This window comes from Triticum urartu, chromosome 5A, assembly GCF_056163025.1.
Source record: "Triticum urartu cultivar PI428250 chromosome 5A, HENAU_Tu73, whole genome shotgun sequence".
NCBI classification, from domain to species: Eukaryota; Viridiplantae; Streptophyta; class Magnoliopsida; order Poales; family Poaceae; genus Triticum; species Triticum urartu.
In genome coordinates this window covers 71,526,271-71,539,751 of record NC_141877.1, presented here as the reverse complement: position 1 = coordinate 71,539,751, position 13,481 = coordinate 71,526,271, and the positions used below count along the sequence as shown (strand labels likewise).

General features: G+C 47.4%; 20 non-coding genes and 6 pseudogenes across 20 annotated transcripts; all 26 read left to right on the top strand.

Annotated features, from left to right (window-relative positions):
• The first annotated feature begins 291 nt into the window (after positions 1-291).
• Positions 292-410, top strand: LOC147968369 (5S ribosomal RNA). Its single transcript, XR_015606511.1, has one exon. It is a non-coding gene; the product is annotated as a 5S ribosomal RNA (ribosomal RNA).
• Positions 411-772: 362 nt separating this feature from the next.
• On the top strand, positions 773-891 carry LOC147968368 (5S ribosomal RNA). The gene has a single exon (XR_015606780.1). It is a non-coding gene; the product is annotated as a 5S ribosomal RNA (ribosomal RNA).
• Positions 892-1,255: 364 nt separating this feature from the next.
• LOC147968367 (5S ribosomal RNA) lies at positions 1,256-1,374 on the top strand. Its single transcript, XR_015606334.1, has one exon. It is a non-coding gene; the product is annotated as a 5S ribosomal RNA (ribosomal RNA).
• Positions 1,375-1,738: 364 nt separating this feature from the next.
• LOC147968366 (5S ribosomal RNA) lies at positions 1,739-1,857 on the top strand. The gene has a single exon (XR_015606512.1). It is a non-coding gene; the product is annotated as a 5S ribosomal RNA (ribosomal RNA).
• A 363-nt stretch (positions 1,858-2,220) lies between these two features.
• Positions 2,221-2,339, top strand: LOC147968365 (5S ribosomal RNA). The gene has a single exon (XR_015606333.1). It is a non-coding gene; the product is annotated as a 5S ribosomal RNA (ribosomal RNA).
• A 364-nt stretch (positions 2,340-2,703) lies between these two features.
• LOC147968364 (5S ribosomal RNA) lies at positions 2,704-2,822 on the top strand. Its single transcript, XR_015605861.1, has one exon. It is a non-coding gene; the product is annotated as a 5S ribosomal RNA (ribosomal RNA).
• A 364-nt stretch (positions 2,823-3,186) lies between these two features.
• On the top strand, positions 3,187-3,305 carry LOC147968363 (5S ribosomal RNA). Its single transcript, XR_015606809.1, has one exon. It is a non-coding gene; the product is annotated as a 5S ribosomal RNA (ribosomal RNA).
• A 364-nt stretch (positions 3,306-3,669) lies between these two features.
• LOC147968362 (5S ribosomal RNA) lies at positions 3,670-3,788 on the top strand. The gene has a single exon (XR_015606593.1). It is a non-coding gene; the product is annotated as a 5S ribosomal RNA (ribosomal RNA).
• A 364-nt stretch (positions 3,789-4,152) lies between these two features.
• On the top strand, positions 4,153-4,271 carry LOC147968361 (5S ribosomal RNA). The gene has a single exon (XR_015606390.1). It is a non-coding gene; the product is annotated as a 5S ribosomal RNA (ribosomal RNA).
• A 363-nt stretch (positions 4,272-4,634) lies between these two features.
• Positions 4,635-4,753, top strand: LOC147968360 (5S ribosomal RNA; annotated as a pseudogene).
• A 363-nt stretch (positions 4,754-5,116) lies between these two features.
• On the top strand, positions 5,117-5,235 carry LOC147968359 (5S ribosomal RNA; annotated as a pseudogene).
• Positions 5,236-5,832: 597 nt separating this feature from the next.
• LOC147968358 (5S ribosomal RNA) lies at positions 5,833-5,951 on the top strand. The gene has a single exon (XR_015605850.1). It is a non-coding gene; the product is annotated as a 5S ribosomal RNA (ribosomal RNA).
• A 364-nt stretch (positions 5,952-6,315) lies between these two features.
• On the top strand, positions 6,316-6,434 carry LOC147968357 (5S ribosomal RNA). The gene has a single exon (XR_015606637.1). It is a non-coding gene; the product is annotated as a 5S ribosomal RNA (ribosomal RNA).
• A 364-nt stretch (positions 6,435-6,798) lies between these two features.
• On the top strand, positions 6,799-6,918 carry LOC147968356 (5S ribosomal RNA). Its single transcript, XR_015605972.1, has one exon. It is a non-coding gene; the product is annotated as a 5S ribosomal RNA (ribosomal RNA).
• A 364-nt stretch (positions 6,919-7,282) lies between these two features.
• Positions 7,283-7,401, top strand: LOC147968355 (5S ribosomal RNA). Its single transcript, XR_015606385.1, has one exon. It is a non-coding gene; the product is annotated as a 5S ribosomal RNA (ribosomal RNA).
• Positions 7,402-7,765: 364 nt separating this feature from the next.
• LOC147968354 (5S ribosomal RNA) lies at positions 7,766-7,884 on the top strand (annotated as a pseudogene).
• A 364-nt stretch (positions 7,885-8,248) lies between these two features.
• On the top strand, positions 8,249-8,367 carry LOC147968353 (5S ribosomal RNA). Its single transcript, XR_015606309.1, has one exon. It is a non-coding gene; the product is annotated as a 5S ribosomal RNA (ribosomal RNA).
• A 364-nt stretch (positions 8,368-8,731) lies between these two features.
• LOC147968352 (5S ribosomal RNA) lies at positions 8,732-8,850 on the top strand. Its single transcript, XR_015605766.1, has one exon. It is a non-coding gene; the product is annotated as a 5S ribosomal RNA (ribosomal RNA).
• Positions 8,851-9,214: 364 nt separating this feature from the next.
• Positions 9,215-9,333, top strand: LOC147968351 (5S ribosomal RNA). The gene has a single exon (XR_015606655.1). It is a non-coding gene; the product is annotated as a 5S ribosomal RNA (ribosomal RNA).
• Positions 9,334-9,696: 363 nt separating this feature from the next.
• LOC147968350 (5S ribosomal RNA) lies at positions 9,697-9,815 on the top strand (annotated as a pseudogene).
• Positions 9,816-10,179: 364 nt separating this feature from the next.
• Positions 10,180-10,298, top strand: LOC147968349 (5S ribosomal RNA). The gene has a single exon (XR_015606808.1). It is a non-coding gene; the product is annotated as a 5S ribosomal RNA (ribosomal RNA).
• A 364-nt stretch (positions 10,299-10,662) lies between these two features.
• LOC147968348 (5S ribosomal RNA) lies at positions 10,663-10,781 on the top strand (annotated as a pseudogene).
• Positions 10,782-11,123: 342 nt separating this feature from the next.
• Positions 11,124-11,242, top strand: LOC147968347 (5S ribosomal RNA; annotated as a pseudogene).
• Positions 11,243-11,584: 342 nt separating this feature from the next.
• Positions 11,585-11,703, top strand: LOC147968346 (5S ribosomal RNA). Its single transcript, XR_015605839.1, has one exon. It is a non-coding gene; the product is annotated as a 5S ribosomal RNA (ribosomal RNA).
• Positions 11,704-12,067: 364 nt separating this feature from the next.
• Positions 12,068-12,186, top strand: LOC147968345 (5S ribosomal RNA). Its single transcript, XR_015605828.1, has one exon. It is a non-coding gene; the product is annotated as a 5S ribosomal RNA (ribosomal RNA).
• A 364-nt stretch (positions 12,187-12,550) lies between these two features.
• Positions 12,551-12,669, top strand: LOC147968344 (5S ribosomal RNA). The gene has a single exon (XR_015605817.1). It is a non-coding gene; the product is annotated as a 5S ribosomal RNA (ribosomal RNA).
• Positions 12,670-13,481: the final 812 nt, after the last annotated feature.

Here is a 13,481-nt window from a genome sequence, read left to right as displayed (position 1 = left end):
TTTTTACATTTGCGATATGTTTTAGCTCGGAGCTCATTAGTCACGCGTCTAGGGAGAGTTGGGGCGCGAAAAGCGCGTTCTGAAAGGGGTGTAAAATACGTGTTGCTGCGGTATAGAGGGAGGGGTGGAAATCGTGGTAAACTCAGTCTTCGTAGTTGAGCGAGAGAGTAAGTAGTATAGGGCATTATCCATTAGTAGGCGACGGTTGTAATGGTAGTAAGAATGTATAGCCGTCTTTGTAGCGGACGTGGGAGTGGGAAGCTTGAGGGATGAAGCCGGGGGTAACATGTCGGATGCGATCATACCAGCACTAAAGCACCGGATCCCGTCAGAACTCCGAAGCTAAGCGTGCTTGGGCGAGAGTAGTACTAGGATGGGTGACCTCCTGGGAAGTCCTCATGTTGCATTCCCTTTTAAATTATTTTTGTACGTACGTGAGGAACAGAACGCACGTGCGTGATATATATTAAGCCTGTCATCATATTTTTGACATTTGCGATATGTTTTAGCTCGGAGCTCATTAGTCACGCGTCTAGGGAGAGTTGGGGCGCGAAAAGCGTGTTGTGAAAGGGTGTAAAATACGTGTTGCTGCGGTATAGAGGGAGGGGTGGAAATCGTGGTAAACTCGTCTTCGTAGTTGAGCGAGAGAATAAGTAGTATAGGGCATTATCCATTAGTAGGCGACGGTTGTAATGGTAGTAAGAATGTATAGCCGTCTTTGTAGCGGACGTGCGAGTGGGAAGCATAGGGATGAAGCCGGGGGTAACATGTCGGATGCGATCATACCAGCACTAAAGCACCGCATCCCATCAGAACTCCGAAGTTAAGCGTGCTTGGGCGAGAGTAGTACTAGGATGAGTGACCTCCTGGGAAGTCCTCGTGTTGCATTCCCTTTTTAATTATTTTTGTACGTACGTGAGGAACAGAACGCACATGCGTGATATATGTTAAGCCTGTCATCATATTTTTGACATTTGCGATATGTTTTAGCTCGGAGCTCGTTAGTCACGCGTCTAGGGAGAGTTGGGGCGCGAAAAGCGCGTTCTGAAAGGGGTGTAAAATACGTGTTGCTGCGGTATAGAGGGAGGGGTGGAAATCGTGGTAAACTCGTCTTCGTAGTTGAGCGAGAGAGTAAGTAGTATAGGGCATTATCCATTAGTAGGCGACGGTTGTAATGGTAGTAAGAATGTATAGCCGTCTTTGTAGCGGACGTGGGAGTGGGAAGCATAAGGGATGAAGCCGGGGGTAACATGTCGGATGCGATCATACCAGCACTAAAGCACCGGATCCCATCAGAACTCCGAAGTTAAGCTTGCTTGGGCGAGAGTAGTACTAGGATGGGTGACCTCTTGGGAAGTCCTCGTGTTGCATTCCCTTTTTAATTATTTTTGTACGTACGTGAGGAACAGAACGCACGTGCGTGATATATATTAAGCCTGTCATCATATTTTTGACATTTGCGATATGTTTTAGCTCGGAGCTCATTAGTCACGCGTCTAGGGAGAGTTGGGGCGCGAAAAGCGTGTTCTGAAAGGGGTGTAAAATACGTGTTGCTGCGGTATAGAGGGAGGGGTGGAAATCGTGGTAAACTCGTCTTCGTAGTTGAGCGAGAGAGTAAGTAGTATAGGGCATTATCCATTAGTAGGTGACGGTTGTAATGGTAGTAAGAATGTATAGCCGTCTTTGTAGCGGACGTGGGAGTGGGAAGCTTAAGGGATGAAGCCGGGGGTAACATGTCGGATGCGATCATACCAGCACTAAAGCACCGGATCCCGTCAGAACTCCGAAGTTAAGCGTGCTTGTGCGAGAGTAGTACTAGGATGGGTGACCTCCTGGGAAGTCCTCGTGTTGCATTCCCTTTTAAATTATTTTTGTACGTACGTGAGGAACAGAACGCACGTGCGTGATATATATTAAGCCTGTCATCATATTTTTGACATTTGCGATATGTTTTAGCTCGGAGCTCATTAGTCACGCGTCTAGGGAGAGTTGGGGCGCGAAAAGCGTGTTGTGAAAGGGTGTAAAATACGTGTTGCTGCGGTATAGAGGGAGGGGTGGAAATCGTGGTAAACTCGTCTTCGTAGTTGAGCAAGAGAGTAAGTAGTATAGGGCATTATCCATTAGTAGGCGACGGTTGTAATGGTAGTAAGAATGTATAGCCGTCTTTGTAGCGGACGTGGGAGTGGGAAGCATAAGGGATGAAGCCGGGGGTAACATGTCGGATGCGATCATACCAGCACTAAAGCACCGGATCCCATCAGAACTCCGAAGTTAAGCTTGCTTGGGCGAGAGTAGTACTAGGATGGGTGACCTCTTGGGAAGTCCTCGTGTTGCATTCCCTTTTTAATTATTTTTGTACGTACGTGAGGAACAGAACGCACGTGCGTGATATATATTAAGCCTGTCATCATATTTTTGACATTAGCGATATGTTTTAGCTCGGAGCTCATTAGTCACGCGTCTAGGGAGAGTTGGGGCGCGAAAAGCGTGTTCTGAAAGGGGTGTAAAATACGTGTTGCTGCGGTATAGAGGGAGGGGTGGAAATCGTGGTAAACTCGTCTTCGTAGTTGAGCGAGAGAGTAAGTAGTATAGGGCATTATCCATTAGTAGGTGACGGTTGTAATGGTAGTAAGAATGTATAGCCGTCTTTGTAGCGGACGTGGGAGTGGGAAGCTTAAGGGATGAAGCCGGGGGTAACATGTCGGATGCGATCATACCAGCACTAAAGCACCGGATCCCATCAGAACTCCGAAGTTAAGCGTGCTTGGGCGAGAGTAGTACTAGGATGGGTGACCTCCTGGGAAGTCCTCGTGTTGCATTCCCTTTTTAATTATTTTTGTACGTACGTGAGGAACAGAACGCACGTGCGTGATATATATTAAGCCTGTCATCATATTTTTGACATTTGCGATATGTTTTAGCTCGGAGCTCGTTAGTCACGCGTCTAGGGAGAGTTGGGGAGCGAAAAGCGCGTTCTGAAAGGGGTGTAAAATACGTTTTGCTGCGGTATAGAGGGAGGGGTGGAAATCGTGGTAAACTCGTCTTCGTAGTTGAGCGAGAGAGTAAGTAGTATAGGGCATTATACATTAGTAGGCGACGGTTGTAATGGTAGTAAGAATGTATAGCCATCTTTGTGGCGGACGTGGGAGTGGGAAGCATAAGGGATGAAGCCGGGGGTAACATGTCGGATGCGATCATACCAGCACTAAAGCACTGCATCCCATCGGAACTCCGAAGTTAAGCGTGCTTGGGCGAGAGTAGTATTAGGATGGGTGACCTCCTGGGAAGTCCTCGTGTTGCATTCCTTTTTAAATTATTTTTGTACGTACGTGAGGAACAGAACGCACGTGCGTGATATATATTAAGCCTATCATCATATTTTTGACATTTGCGATATGTTTTAGCTCGGAGCTCGTTAGTCACGCGTCTAGGTAGAGTTGGGGCGCGAAAAGCGCGTTCTGAAAGGGGTGTAAAATACGTGTTGCTGCGGTATAGAGGGAGGGGTGGAAATTGTGGTAAACTCGCCTTCGTAGTTGAGCGAGAGAGTAAGTAGTATAGGGCATTATCCATTAGTAGGCGACGGTTGTAATGGTAGTAAGAATGTATAGCCGTCTTTGTAGCGGACGTGGGAGTGCGAAGCATAAGGGATGAAGCCGGGGGTAACATGTCGGATGCGATCATACCAGCACTAAAGCACCGCATCCCATCAGAACTCCGAAGTTAAGCGTGCTTGGGCGAGAGTAGTACTAGGATGGGTGACCTCCTGGGAAGTCCTCGTGTTGCATTCCCTTTTTAATTATTTTTGTACGTACGTGAGGAACAGAATGCACGTGCGTGATATATATTAAGCCTGTCATCATATTTTTGACATTTGCGATATGTTTTAGCTCGGAGCTCGTTAGTCACGCGTCTAGGAAGAGTTGGGGCGCGAAAAGCGCGTTCTGAAAGGGGTGTAAAATACGTGTTGCTGCGGTATAGAGGGAGGGGTGGAAATCGTGGTAAACTCGCCTTCGTAGTTGAGCGAGAGAGTAAGTAGTATAGGGCATTATCCATTAGTAGGCGACGGTTGTAATGGTAGTAAGAATGTATAGCCGTCTTTGTAGCGGACGTGGGAGTGGGAAGCATAAGGGATGAAGCCGGGGGTAACATGTCGGATGCGATCATACCAGCACTAAAGCACCGGATCCCATCAGAACTCCGAAGTTAAGCGTGCTTGGGCGAGAGTAGTACTAGGATGGGTGACCTCCTGGGAAGTCCTCTTGTTGCATTCCCTTTTTAATTATTTTTGTACGTACGTGAGGAACAGAACGCACGTGCGTGATATATATTAAGCCTGTCACCATATTTTTGTCATTTGCGATATGTTTTAGCTCGGAGCTCGTTAGTCACGCGTCTAGGGAGAGTTGGGGCGCGAAAAGCGCGTTCTGAAAGGGGTGTAAAATACGTGTTGCTGCGGTATAGAGGGAGGGTGGAAATCGTGGTAAACTCGCCTTCGTAGTTGAGCGAGAGAGTAAGTAGTATAGGGCATTATCCATTAGTAGGCGACGGTTGTAATGGTAGTAAGAATGTATAGCCGTCTTTGTGGCGGACGTGGGAGTGGGAAGCATAAGGGATGAAGCCGGGGGTAACATGTCGGATGCGATCATAGCAGCACTAATGCACCAGATCCCATCAGAACTCCGAAGTTAAGCATGCTTGGGTGAGAGTAGTACTAGGATGGGTGACCTCCTGGGAAGTCCTCGTGTTGCATTCCCTTTTTAATTATTTTTGTACGTACGTGAGGAACAGAACGCACGTGCGTGATATATATTAAGCCTGTCATCATATTTTTGACATTTGCGATATGTTTTAGCTCGGAGCTCATTAGTCACGCGTCGAGGGAGAGTTGGGCGCGAAAAGCGCGTTCTGAAAGGGGTGTAAAATACGTGTTGCTGCGGTATAGAGGGAGGGGTGGATATCGTGGTAAACTCGTCTTCGTAGTTGAGCGAGAGAGTAAGTAGTATAGGGCATTATCCATTAGTAGGCGACGGTTGTAATGGTAGTAAGAATGTATAGCCGTCTTTGTAGCGGACGTGGGAGTGGGAAGCATAAGGGATGAAGCTGGGGGTAACATGTCGGATGCGATCATACCAGCACTAAAGCACCGGCTCCCATCAGAACTCCTTAGTTAAGCGTGCTTGGGCGAGAGTAGTACGAGGATGGGTGACCTCCTGGGAAGTCCTCGTGTTGCATTCCCTTTTTAATTTTTTTTGTACGTACGTGAGGAACAGAACACACGTGCGTGATATATGTTAAGCCTGTCATCATATTTTTGACATTTGCGATATGTTTTAGCTCGGAGCTCATTAGTCACGCGTCTAGGGAGAGTTGAGGCGTGAAAAGCGCGTTCTGAAAGGGGTGTAAAATACGTGTTACTGCGGTATAGAGGGAGGGGTGGAAATCGTGGTAAACTCGTCTTCGTAGTTGAGCGAGAGAGTAAGTAGTATAGGGCATTATCCATTAGTAGGCGACGGTTTTAATGGTAGTAAGAATGTATAGCTGTCTTTGTAGCGGACGTGGGAGTGGGAAGCATAAGGGATGAAGCCGGGGGTAACATGTCGGATGCGATCATACCAGCACTAAAGCACCGGATGTAAAATACGTGTTGCTGCGGTATAGAGGGAGGGATGGAAATCGTGGTAAACTCGTCGTCGTAGTTGAGCGAGAGAGTAAGTAGTATAGGGCATTATCCATTAGTAGGCGACGGTTGTAATGGTAGTAAGAATGTATAGCCGTCTTTGTAGCGGACGTGGGAGTGCGAAGCATAAGGGATGAAGCCGGGGGTAACATGTCGGATGCGATCATACCAGCACTAAAGCACCGGATCCCATCAGAACTCCGAAGTTAAGCGTGCTTGGGCGAGAGTAGTACTAGGATGGGTGACCTCCTGGGAAGTCCTCGTGTTGCATTCCCTTTTTAATTATTTTTGTATGTACATGAGGAACAGAACGCACGTGCGTGATATACGTTAAGCCTGCCATCATATTTTTGACATTTGCGATATGTTTTAGCTCGGAGCTCATTAGTCACGCGTCTAGGGAGAGTTGGGGCGCGAAAAGCGCGTTCTGAAAGAGGTGTAAAATACGTGTTGCTGCGGTATAGAGGGAGGGGTGGAAATCGTGGTAAACTCGCCTTCGTAGTTGAGCGAGAGAGTAAGTAGTATAGGGCATTATCCATTAGTAGGCGACGGTTGTAATGGTAGTAAGAATGTATAGCCGTCTTTGTAGCGGACGTGGGAGTGGGAAGCATAAGGGATGAAGCCGGGGGTAACATGTCGGATGCGATCATACCAGCACTATAGCACCGGATCTCATCAGAACTCCGAAGTTAAGCGTGCTTGGGCGAGAGTAGTACTAGGATGGGTGACCTCCTGGGAAGTCCTCTTGTTGCATTCCCTTTTTAATCATTTTTGTACGTACGTGAGGAACAGAACGCACGTGCGTGATATATATTAAGCATGTCATCATATTTTTGACATTTGCGATATGTTTTAGCTCGGAGCTCATTAGTCACGCGTCTAGGAAGAGTTGGGGCGCGAAAAGCGCGTTATGAAAGGGGTGTAAAATATGTGTTGCTGCGGTATAGAGGGAGGGGTGGAAATCGTGGTAAACTCGTATTCGTAGTTGAGCGAGAGAGTAAGTAGTATAGGGCGTTATCCATTAGTAGGCGACGGTTGTAATGGTAGTAAGAATGTATAGCCGTCTTTGTAGCGGACGTGGGAGTGTGAAGCATAAGGGATGAAGCCGGGGGTAACATGTTGGATGCGATCATACCAGCACTAAAGCATCGGATCCCATCAGAACTCCGAAGTTAAGCGTGCTTGGGCGAGAGTAGTACTAGGATGGGTGACCTCCTGGGAAGTCCTCGTTGTTGCATTCCCTTTTTAATTATTTTTGTACGTACGTGAGGAACAGAACGCACGTGCGTGATATATGTTAAGCCTGTCATCATATTTTTGACATTTGCGATATGTTTTAGCTCGGAGCTCATTAGTCACGCGTCTAGCGAGAGTTGGGGCGCGAACAGCGCGTTCTGAAAGTGGTGTAAAATACGTGTTGCTGCGGTATAGAGGGAGTGGTGGAAATCGTGGTAAACTCGTCTTCGTAGTTGAGCGAGAGAGTAAGTAGTATAGGGCATTATCCATTAGTAGGCGACGGTTGTAATGGTAGTAAGAATGTATAGCCGTCTTTGTAGCGGACGTGGGAGTGGGAAGCATAAGGGATGAAGCCGGGGGTAACATGTTGGATGCGATCATACCAGCACTAAAGCACCGGATCCCATCAGAACTCCGAAGTTAAGCGTGCTTGGGCGAGAGTAGTACTAGGATGGGTGACCTCCTGGGATTTCCTCGTGTTGCATTCCATTTTTAATTATTTTTGTACGTACATGAGGAACAGAACGCACGTGCGTGATATATGTTAAGCCTGTCATCATATTTTTGACATTTGCGATATGTTTTAGCTCGGAGCTCATTAGTCACGCGTCTAGGGAGAGTTGGGGCGCGAAAAGCGCGTTCTGAAAGGGCTGTAAAAGACGTGTTGCTGCGGTATAGAGGGAGGGGTGGAAATCGTGGTAAACTCGTCTTCGTAGTTGAGCGAGAGAGTAAGTAGTATAGGGCATTATCCATTAGTAGGCGACGGTTGTAATGGTAGTAAGAATGTATAGCCGTCTTTGTAGCGGACGTGGGAGTGAGAAGCATAAGGGATGAAGCCGGGGGTAACATGTCGGATGCCATCATACCAGCACTAAAGCACCGGATCCCATCAAAACTCCGAAGTTAAGCGTGCTTGGGCGAGAGTAGTACTAGGATGGGTGACCTCCTGGGAAGTCCTCATGTTGCATTCCCTTTTTAATTATTTTTGTACGTACGTGAAGAACAGAACGGACGTGCGTGATATATGTTAAGCCTGTCATCATATTTTTGACATTTGCGATATGTTTTAGCTCGGAGCTCATTAGTCACGCGTCTAGGGAGAGTTGGGGCGCGAAAAGCGCGTTCTGAAAGGGGTGTAAAATACGTGTTGCTGCGGTATAGAGGGAGGGATGGAAATCGTGGTAAACTCGTCTTCGTAGTTGAGCGAGAGAGTAAGTAGTATAGGGCATTATCCATTAGTAGGCGACGGTTGTAATGGTAGTAAGAATGTATAGCCGTCTTTCTAGCGGACGTGGGAGTGGGAAGCATAAGGGATGAAGCCGGGCGTAACATGTCGGATGTGATCATACCAGCACTAAAGCACCGGATCCCATCAGAACTCCGAAGTTAAGCGTGCTTGGGCGAGAGTAGTACTAGGATGGGTGATCTCCTGGGAAGTCCTCGTGTTGCATTCCCTTTTTAATTATTTTTGTACGTACGTGAGGAACAGAAGGCACCTGCGTGATATATGTTAAGCCTGTCATCATATTTTTGACATTTGCGATATGTTTTAGCTCGGAGCTCATTAGTCATGCGTCTAGGGAGAGTTGGGGCACGAAAAGCGCGTTCTGAAAGGGGTGTAAAATACGTGTTGCTGCGGTATAGAGGGAGGGGTGGAAATCGTGGTAAACTCGTCTTCGTAGTTGAGCGAGAGAGTAAGTAGTATAGGGCATTATCCATTAGTAGGCGACGGCTGTAATGGCAGTAAGAATGTATAGCCGTCTTTGTAGCGGACGTGGGAGTGGGAAGCATAAGGGATGAAGCCGGGGGTAACATGTCGGATGCGATCATACCAGCACTAAAGCACCGGATCCCATTAGAACTCCGAAGTTAAGCGTGCTTGGGCGAGAGTAGTACTAGGATGGGTGACCTCCTGGGAAGTCCTCGTGTTGCATTCCCTTTTTAATTATTTTTGTACGTACGTGAGGAACAGAACGCACGTGCGTGATATATGTTAAGCTTGCCATCATATTTTTGACATTTGCGATATGTTTTAGCTCGGAGCTCATTAGTCACGCGTCTAGGGAGAGTTGGGGCGCGAAAAGCGCGTTCTGAAAGGGGTGTAAAATACGTGTTGCTGCGGTATAGAGGGAGGGGTGGAAATCGTGGTAAACTCGTCTTCGTAGTTGAGCGAGAGAGTAAGTAGTATAGGGCATTATCCATTAGTAGGCGACGGGTGTAATGGCAGTAAGAATATATAGCCGTCTTTGTAGAGGACGTGGGAGTGGCAAGCATAAGGGATGAAGCCGGGGGTAACATGTCGGATGCGATCATACCAGCACTAAAGCACTGGATCCCATCAGACCTCCGAAGTTAAGCGTGCTTGGGCGAGAGTAGTACTAGGATGGGTGACCTCCTGGGAAGTCCTCGTGTTGCTTTCCCTTTTTATTTATTTTTGTACGTACGTGAGGAACAGAAGGCACATGCGTGATATATGTTAAGCCTGTCATCATATTTTTGACATTTGCGATATGTTTTAGCTCGGAGCTCATTAGTCACGCGTCTAGGGAGAGTTGGGGCGCGAAAAGCGCGTTCTGAAAGGGTGTAAAATACGTGTTGTTGCGGTACAGAGGGAGGGGTGGAAATCGTGGTAAACTCGTCTTCGTAGTGGAGGGAGAGAGTAAGTACTATAGGGCATTATCCATTAGTAGGCGACGGTTGTAATGGTAGTAAGAATGTATAGCCGTCTTTGTAGCGGACGTGGGAGTGGGAAGCATAAGGGATGAAGCCGGGGGTAACATGTCGGATGCGATCATACCAGCACTAAAGCACCGAATCCCATCAGAACTCCGAAGTTAAGCGTGCTTGGGCGAGAGTACTACTAGGATGGGTGACCTCCTGGGAAGTCCTCGTGTTTCATTCCCTTTTTAATTATTTTTGCACGTACGTGAGGAACAGAACGCATGTGCGTGATATATGTTAAGACTGTCATCATATTTTTGACATTTGCGATATGTTTTAGCTCGGAGCTCATTAGTCACGCGTTTAGGGAGAGTTGGGGCGCGAAAAACGCGTTCTGAAAGGGGTGTAAAATACGTGTTGCTGCGGTATAGAGGAAGGGGTGGAAATCGTGGTAAACTCGTCTTCGTAGTTGAGCGAGAGAGTAAGTAGTATAGGGCATTATCCATTAGTAGGCGACGGTTGTAATGGTAGTAAGAATGTATAGCCGTCTTTGTAGCGGACCTGGGAGTGGGAAGCATAAGGGCTGAAGCCGGGGGTAACATGTCGGATGTGATCATACCAGCACTAAAGCACCAGAAACCATCAGAACTCCGAAGTTAAGCGTGCTTGGGCGAGAGTAGTACTATGATGGGTGACCTCCTGGGAAGTCCTCGTGTTGCATTCCCTTTTTAATTATTTTTGTACGTACGTGAGGAACAGAACGCACGTGCGTGATATATGTTAAGACTGTCATCATATTTTTGACATTTGCGATATGTTTTAGCTCGGAGCTCATTAGTCACGCGTCTAGGGAGAGTTGGGGCGCGAAAAACGCGTTCTGAAAGGGGTGTAAAATACGTGTTGCTGCGGTATAGAGGAAGGGGTGGAAATCGTGGTAAACTCGTCTTCGTAGTTGAGCGAGAGAGTAAGTAGTATAGGGCATTATCCATTAGTAGGCGACGGTTGTAATGGTAGTAAGAATGTATAGCCGTCTTTGTAGCGGACCTGGGAGTGGGAAGCATAAGGGCTGAAGCCGGGGGTAACATGTCGGATGTGATCATACTAGCACTAAAGCACCAGAAACCATCAGAACTCCGAAGTTAAGCGTGCTTGGGCGAGAGTAGTACTATGATGGGTGACCTCCTGGGAAGTCCTCGTGTTGCATTTCCTTTTTAATTATTTTTGCACGTGCGTGATATATGTTAAGACTGTCATCATATTTTTGACATTTGCGATATGTTTTAGCTCGGAGCTCATTAGTCACGCGTCTAGGGAGAGTTGGGGCGCGAAAAGCGCATTCTAAAAGGGGTGTAAAATACGTGTTGCTGCGGTATAGAGGAAGGGGTGGAAATCGTGGTAAACTCGTCTTCGTAGTTGAGCGAGAGAGTAAGTAGTATAGGGCATTATCCCTTAGTAGGCGACGGTTGTAATGCTAGTAAGAATGTATAGCCGTCTTTGTAGCGGACCTGGGAGTGGGAAGCATAAGGGATGAAGCCGGGGGTAACATGTCGGATGCGATCATACCAGCACTAAAGCACCGGATACCATCAGAACTCTGAAGTTAAGCGTGCTTGGGCGAGAGTAGTACTAGGATGGGTGACCTTCTGGGAAGTCCTCGTGTTTCATTCCCTTTTTAATTATTTTTGCACGTGCGTGATATATGTTAAGACTGTCATCATATTTTTGACATTTGCGATATGTTTTAGCTCGGAGCTCATTAGTCACGCGTCTAGGGAGAGTTGGGGCGCGAAAAGCGCATTCTAAAAGGGGTGTAAAATACGTGTTGCTGCGGTATAGAGGAAGGGGTGGAAATCGTGGTAAACTCGTCTTCGTAGTTGAGCGAGAGAGTAAGTAGTATAGGGCATTATCCCTTAGTAGGCGACGGTTGTAATGGTAGTAAGAATGTATAGCCGTCTTTGTAGCGGACCTGGGAGTGGGAAGCATAATGGATGAAGCCGGGGGTAACATGTCGGATGCGATCATACCAGCACTAAAGCACCGGATCCCATCAGAACTCCGAAGTTAAGCGTGCTTGGGCGAGAGTAGTACTAGGATGGGTGACCTCCTGGGAAGTCCTCGTGTTGCATTCCCTTTTTAATTGTTTTTGTACGTACGTGAGGAACAGAACGCACGTGCGTGATATATGTTAAGCTTGTCATCATATTTTTGACATTTGCGATATGTTTTAGCTCGGAGCTCATTAGTCACGCGTCTAGGGAGAGTTGGGGCGCGAAAAGCGCATTCTGAAAGGGGTGTAAAATACGTGTTGCTGCGGTATAGAGGGAGGGGTGGAAATCGTGGTAAACTCGTCTTCGTAGTTGAGCGAGAGAGTAAGTAGTATAGGGCATTATCCATTAGTAGGCGACGGTTGTAATGGTAGTAAGAATGTATAGCCGTCTTTGTAGCGGACGTGGGAGTGGGAAGCATAAGGGATGAAGCCGGGGGTAACATGTTGGATGCGATCATACCAGCACTAAAGCACCGGATCCCATCAGAACTCCGAAGTTAAGCGTGCTTGGGCGAGAGTAGTACTAGGATGGGTGACCTCCTGGGAAGTCCTCGTGTTGCATTCCCTTTTTAATTATTTTTGTACGTACCTGAGGAACATAACGCACGTGCGTGATATATATTAAGCCTATCATCATATTTTTGACATTTGCGATATGTTTTAGCTCGGAGCTCCTTAGTCACGCGTCTAGGAAGAGTTGGGGCGCGAAAAGCGCGTTCTGAAAGGGGTGTAAAATACGTGTTGCTGCGGTATAGAGGGAGGGGTGGAAATCATGGTAAACTCGTCTTCGTAGTTGAGCGAGAGAGTAAGTAGTATAGGGCATTATCCATTAGTAGGCGACGGTTGTAATGGTAGTAAGAATGTATAGCCGTCTTTGTAGCGGACGTGGGAGTGGGAAGCATAAGGGATGAAGCCGGGGGTAACATGTCGGATGCGATCATACCAGCACTAAAGCACCGGATCCCATCAGAACTCCGAAGTTAAGCGTGCTTGGGCGAGAGTAGTACTAGGATGGGTGACCTCCTGGGAAGTCCTCGTGTTGCATTCCCTTTTTAATTATTTTTGTACGTACGTGAGGAACAGAACACACGTGCGTGATATATGTTAAGCCTGTCATCATATTTTTGACATTTGCGATATGTTTTAGCTCGGAGCTGATTAGTCACGCGTCTAGGGAGAGTTGGGGCGTGAAAAGCGCGTTCTGAAAGGGGTGTAAAATACGTGTTGCTGCGGTATAGAGGGAGGGGTGGAAATCGTGGTAAACTCGTCTTCGTAGTTGAGCGAGAGAGTAAGTAGTATAGGGCATTAACCATTAGTAGGCGACGGTTGTAATGGTAGTAAGAATGTATAGCCGTCTTTCTAGCGGACGTGGGAGTGGGAAGCATAAGGGATGAAGCCGGGCGTAACATGTCGGATGCGATCATACCAGCACTAAAGCACCGGATCCCATCAGACTCCGAAGTTAACCGTGCTTGGGCGAGAGTAGTACTAGGATGGGTGACCTCCTGGAAATTATTTTTGTACGTACGTGAGGAACAGAACACACGTGCGTGATATATGTTAAGCCTGTCATCATATTTTTGACATTTGCGATATGTTTTAGCTCGGAGCTGATTAGTCACGCGTCTAGGGAGAGTTGGGGTGTGAAAAGCGCGTTCTGAAAGGGGTGTAAAATACGTGTTGCTGCGGTATAGAGGGAGGGGTGGAAATCGTGGTAAACTCGTCTTCGTAGTTGAGCGAGAGAGTAAGTAGTATAGGGCATTATCCATTAGTAGGCGACGGTTGTAATGGTAGTAAGAATGTATAGCCGTCTTTCTAGCGGACGTGGGAGTGGGAAGCATAAGGGATGAAGCCGGGCGT